The sequence below is a fragment of the Bos javanicus genome, chromosome 8 (genome assembly GCF_032452875.1).
Source record: "Bos javanicus breed banteng chromosome 8, ARS-OSU_banteng_1.0, whole genome shotgun sequence".
Classification (NCBI taxonomy): Eukaryota; Metazoa; Chordata; class Mammalia; order Artiodactyla; family Bovidae; genus Bos; species Bos javanicus.
The window spans coordinates 75,832,022-75,837,800 of record NC_083875.1 but is presented as its reverse complement, the minus strand read 5'-3'; positions in this window follow the sequence as shown (position 1 = coordinate 75,837,800).

Below are 5,779 nucleotides of genomic sequence, written 5' to 3'. Positions count from 1 at the left end.
GCTGAAAACAAGCTGAATACCTAATGATAGAGAATAGATTAAATAAAGTATGGTTTGCCTCTTTGTTATTAAAATCATGGTTCTGAAGAGTTGAAAATTATTCTATAATCATGGCGTTAGGTGAAAAAGGCTTTATACAAACAGACGTGTCCAGAATTGTTTTCAGTTTATGTCAACAGATTACTTAGAACAATTAAAGAATCAATAGGTATTTGTTGATTCTGAATTGTGAGAATTAATTTTTATGATGGAAATTATTACTACTTTTATAATAAAAGCTCTTTGTAAAAGAAAACAACAACAGAAAGGCAAAAATAATGTTTTATGTGAATGTGTATTTTACAATCTTAGATTTTTATTATTTTTTAATATTTATTTATTTGGCTGTACCAGGTCTTAGTTGCAGCATGTAGGATCTTCCGTCTTCATTGTAGCATGCAGGCTCTTTAGCTGAGGCATGCGGGATCTAGTTCCCTGACCAGGGATTGAACTCAGGCCCCTTGTATTGGGAGTACAGAGTCTTAGCCACTGGACCACCAGAGAAGTCCCTAGATTACTTTTCTTTTTTTTTTTTTTTTAGATTACTTTTCTTTTTCCTTAAATTTTCTTTATTTTTTCCTTACATTATTTTTTCATTCACTAGATTGTAAATTCTATGAGGCCAAGCTCTTCTTCTTGTCTATCTCTCAGCATCAGGCCTGAATGAAAGAATGATTAATAAAGTGTGAGTTAATGAGTTTCTTTTGCATCATCTCTCAATGTAATGGAGTCAATCAATATGGAGTCAGATTTGTTCTTCCCTATTACAATTCCTCACTGTCAATGTCCATTCCTCATCCTTGTGGGAAAGGGGTGGCAACTGCTCTATTTCCTGCTGAACAGGGGCACTGATGGGATGATTGTGGAACGGAATTGATCAGCTTGGGACTGGAAGTATTCCTGAATCTCTAGTTGGGCATACATGGCTTTTCTTTTTGTGGTTCCCAACACTTAGATAAGCACTCGAATACCCACATAAACTCTAGGATGTTCTGCCTTATGCTAGCTTTATACCCTGCCAAAATTTTATAGAAAGTGGGGGGCTATTTTCTTCTTTGGTTCTTTTCAAAAAGTGGCTGTCACCAGTATAGTGAAACTAAAGAGAAGAGCAAAAGTCATCATTATTTATTTGGTAAGAGGCTTGGCCAAAACAGCAATTTATGATCACAAAATCAAGTCTATTTTTCTTTGCTCCATCCAGTTTCTAGAGGAGTGAGTTTTACTTGGGTGTGGTGAATCCCTGGCCTTATCCCAGCTAATTTAATAGAGGAGTGAATGTTCATCAGGGCCTCATATCGTTCTGTCCACTTAGCAGCAAGCTGATGTTTGTGCTAAGTCACTTCAGTAGTGTCCAACTCTTTGTGACCTCATGGACTGTAGCCCACTAAGTTCCTCTGTCCAAGGGATGCTCCAGGCAAGAATATTGGAGTGGGTTGCCATGCCCTCCCCCAGGATGTTCAGGTCCTTGTTTTCTCCAGGTTTTGAGGAGACTATCCCTGGGTTGGAAGGGTTGTAGCACCACCTTAGTTGGGCAGGCAAATCTATAGGAAACAAAATCACAGGCAGAAGTTAGTATAGTCCCTAATGTTTTAACATAGTTGGCTACTGCTGAGTCCTTTAAAAGACATTCAGACTCCCCTGCCTGAGTAGACATTCCAGAATGGCCTACCATACAATATTTCAAGAGGGATTAATTTAAGTTTGCTTCTTGGAGCCACTCTAATCCATAACAGGGCAACTGGCAAGGGCTTATCCAAGTTAAATTAGTCTCCTGACATATTTCAGCAATGCTCTCTTTAGTGTAAACATAGACGAAACACATGATCCAGCAACCCTGCTCTTCACTGTTAACCAAGTGAAATGAAAGCTTCTGCGCACACAAAAATTGTAACTTGTGGTTTTATTCCCAAACCTAGGAAACAATTCAGATCAACTAGGGAACAGATAAATATACCATGAAATTTAACTCAGCAATAAATCACTGATAGGCACAAAAACATGGATAAATCTATTACTATGCCAAGTGAGAAAGGCTACACATTGTTTAATTCCATTTATAAGACATTTTGGAAAAGGCAAAACTATAGAGAAAGAAAACAGATTAGTAGTTACCTGGGGCTAGAGGTAGTTACGGAGAAGGCAATGGCAACCCACTCCAGTACTCTTCCCTGGAAAATCCCATGGGTGGAGGAGCCTGGTGGGCTGCAGTCCATGGGGTTGCCAAGAGTTGGACACGACTTCACTTTCACTTTCACTTTTCACTTTCATGCATTGGAGAAGGAAATGGCAACCCACTCCAGTGTTCTTGCCTGGAGAATCCCAGGGACAGGGGAGCCTGGTGGGCTGCCGTCTGTGGGGTCGCACAGAGTCGGACACGGCTAAAGCGACTTAGCGTAGCAGAGGTAGTTAAAATTTGATAAAGGAAATAACACAAATCAACAGGAAAGGGAAAATGATGTCAATAAATGATGTTGGCAAAACAAGCTTTTCTTCTTTTTTCCCCACACCGCGCATCTTGTGGGATCTTTGTTTCCCAATCAGGGATTGAACACAAGCCCTTGGCAGTGAAAGCACAGAGTCCTAACCACTGGACAGCCAGGGAATTACCAGAGTGAGCTATTTGAGGAGATTAAAACAGTCCATTTTGTTTCTGTCTATGCCTCTACATCAGATGGTCAAAGAGGTAAGCAAACCACAAAGAAACAATGCGAGTTTGGTCATCTACCAAGCCCCAGTGCTGGGAATTGAGTATAGGAACCAGAGGCAGTAGAAGGGGTGGATATCTGGGCATAGTGGCTGGAGTGGCTAGGATAGTAACAAATCCTCACTCTCATCTCATTCCTTTTTTAATTTTAATAATAGAATAGTTTTTTTGGGGGAGGTATCATTTTGCACAGTTTGTGGGATCTTAGTTCCCTGACCAGGGTTTAAACCTGGGCCCCTACCCCGGAATTCTCTTAACCACAGAATAGTTCTATTTGCAAGATTGTATGGAGCCATTCAAATGCCACCGTTCCTCCGTGTTTTATTGTAAAATGATTGATCCTCTCTAACCATTAAAAGAATGCCTTTTTTGCCTTGGTATCAACCAACCAGGCTGAATTCTGGGCTGGACATTTTGGTGATTTTGGGAACCAAGCATAACCTTTCTTTTCTCCCTGGGAATGTCCCACTTTTGGACAAGAGCACAGATGGTTGTTTTTGCTGTTGTTCTTTTCCGTTCCTTTCCTCCATTTGATATCGTGAAAGTTTTCAACATCATTAAACTGATTTGGCTATAAATGGAGAAACAGTACCAAAACAGAATGAAATTAAAAACCCAAAGGACAAAAGAAAACCCTAAATAAACTCTCAAGTTTGCACTTGTGGTTTTACCTATCAACCCAACTCCTTGCAATGTGACTCCTTAGAGAGCTGTTGGATCCAGATCAGTGACACGGGAGACTGCAAAGAACATAATTAACACAGCAAGGGTGACAGTACATGGTACGCAGGGGCCCAGGATAATCCTACATAAACGCGGAGCTCCTAATAGGGACTGTGACCACGCATTATTCATCTTCCTCTGAGTCATGGATTGGGTTCATAGCTGAAACCAAACCACTTATCCACAATGCACCCCAGAGGACTTTCTTTAGGGATAGATGAAACATTCCCCATCTTGTAAAGACGGAAATGCAAGACGAAACACAAATGGTGCACACAAACGCTAATATCTAAAGAAATAAAAGGTGTGCGTGCTGAGTCGCTTCAGTCACATCTGACTCTGTGCAACCCTATGGACTATAGCCTGCTGGGCTCCTCTGTTCGTCAAATTCTCCAGGCAAGAATACTGGAGTGGGTTGCCATGCCATCCATCAGGGATCTTCCCGACTCAGGGATTGAACCCATGTCTTTTATGTCTCCTGCATTGGCAGGTGGGTTCTTTACTACTAGCAACACCTGGGAAGCCCCAAAAAGAAAAATAGGAACTGGTCCACAAATATGGTGAATGTCCAGCAATTATTTCCTCTCTCCGACAGAGTACTCCACTCAAATACAAACAGGCTGGCTAATTTCTGAGGAAAAAGCCCCAAACAGAGAGGAATAAAGTTTCTAGCTGTAAACAGCAGAGTAGTTTACCTTACCGTCCGGAGCCCTTCCTTGTTCCAACTGTCAGGCACTGGGGCAGTTACAGCTGCTTCAGAGAATTCTGAAGGGAAAATCCTCAGGGCAAGTGATCCCAGTAGCTGTTGAGCCTTACTTGAAAATTCCCCTACTGGGGCTGGCTGGCCGAGAGCAGCAAGGTTCCTGTTCGACTTTGCCAAAATTTGTTACTGATTCCAAGGCTGTACTATTCGCCACACGACAGGCCGATCAATCGAGAGACAAGCAGCAACTTTATTTGGAAAGCCAGCAGACAGAGAAGATGGTGGACTAGTGTCCCAAAGAACCACCTTGCCTGGGATTGGATGCTAGTTTCTTTCATGGGGCAAAAAGGAGGAGGTGAGGAGGTAAAATTTAAAAAAGGTGATGAGTTGTTATAAATATTTCCTCGTTCCAGCCAGACTCTAGAGGCGATGTGTTAATTTCTTCTTTCCTGCAGCTATTCACAGGTAGGCCTGGTCAGGATGGGATGCTTCCTGTGAGCTAAACAAAGATATTTTAGCTTAAACTCAGGCAGGAAGGCAATGTTCTCAGAGATGGGTCATTATATATACTTTAAGCTATAGGTGCCATCGTTTTTGCGATTGTTGTCGCTTAGTCACTAAGTCGTGACTCTTTGTGACCCCAAGGACCACCAGGCTCCTCTGTCCGTGGGATTTTTTCAGGCAAGAATACTGGAGCGGGTTGTCATATCCTTCACCAGAGGATCTTCCGGACCCAGGAATCAAACTCGCATCTCCTGCATTGGCAGGTGGATTCTTCACCCCTGAGCCACCAGGGAAGCCCATCCGGTCCCACCACTTCATGGGAAATAGATGAGGAAACAGTGGAAACAGTGTCAGACTTTATTTTTCTGGTCTCCAAAATCACTACAGATGGTGACTGCAGCCATGAAATTAAAAGACGCTTACTCCTTGGAAGGAAAGTTATGACCAACCTAGATAGCATATTCAAAAGCAGAGACATTACTTTGCCAACAAAGGTTCGTCTAGTCAAGGCTATGGTTTTTCTTGTGGTCATGTATGGATGTGAGAGTTGGACCATGAAGAAGGCTGAGCACCGAAGAATTGATGCTTTTGAACTGTGGTGTTGGAGAAGACTCTTGAGAGTCCCTTGGACTGCAAGGAGAACCAACCAGTCCATTCTGAAGGAGATCAGCCCTGGGATTTCTTTGGAAGGAATGATGCTAAAGCTGAAACTCCAGTACTTTGGCCACCTCATGCGAAGCGTTGGCTCATTGGAAAAGACTCTGATGCTGGGAGGGATTGGGGGCAAGAGGAGAAGGGGACGACAGAGGATGAGATGGCTGGATGGCATCACTGACTCGATGGACGTGAATCTGAGTGAACTCCGGGAGCTGGTGATGGACAGGGAGGCCTGGCGTGCTGCGATTCATGGGGTCGCAAAGAGTTGGACACGACTGAGCGACTGATCTGACCTGATCTGATTCAGAATACAAATGTAATAAATGTAATAAAATGTAAATAAAATAAAATGTAATAAAATTATATTTTATTTAATGTAAAATAAACAGATCCCGTATGGAGTCAGATTTGTTCTTCCCTGCTACATCACTAATTTTCACTTTAATTCT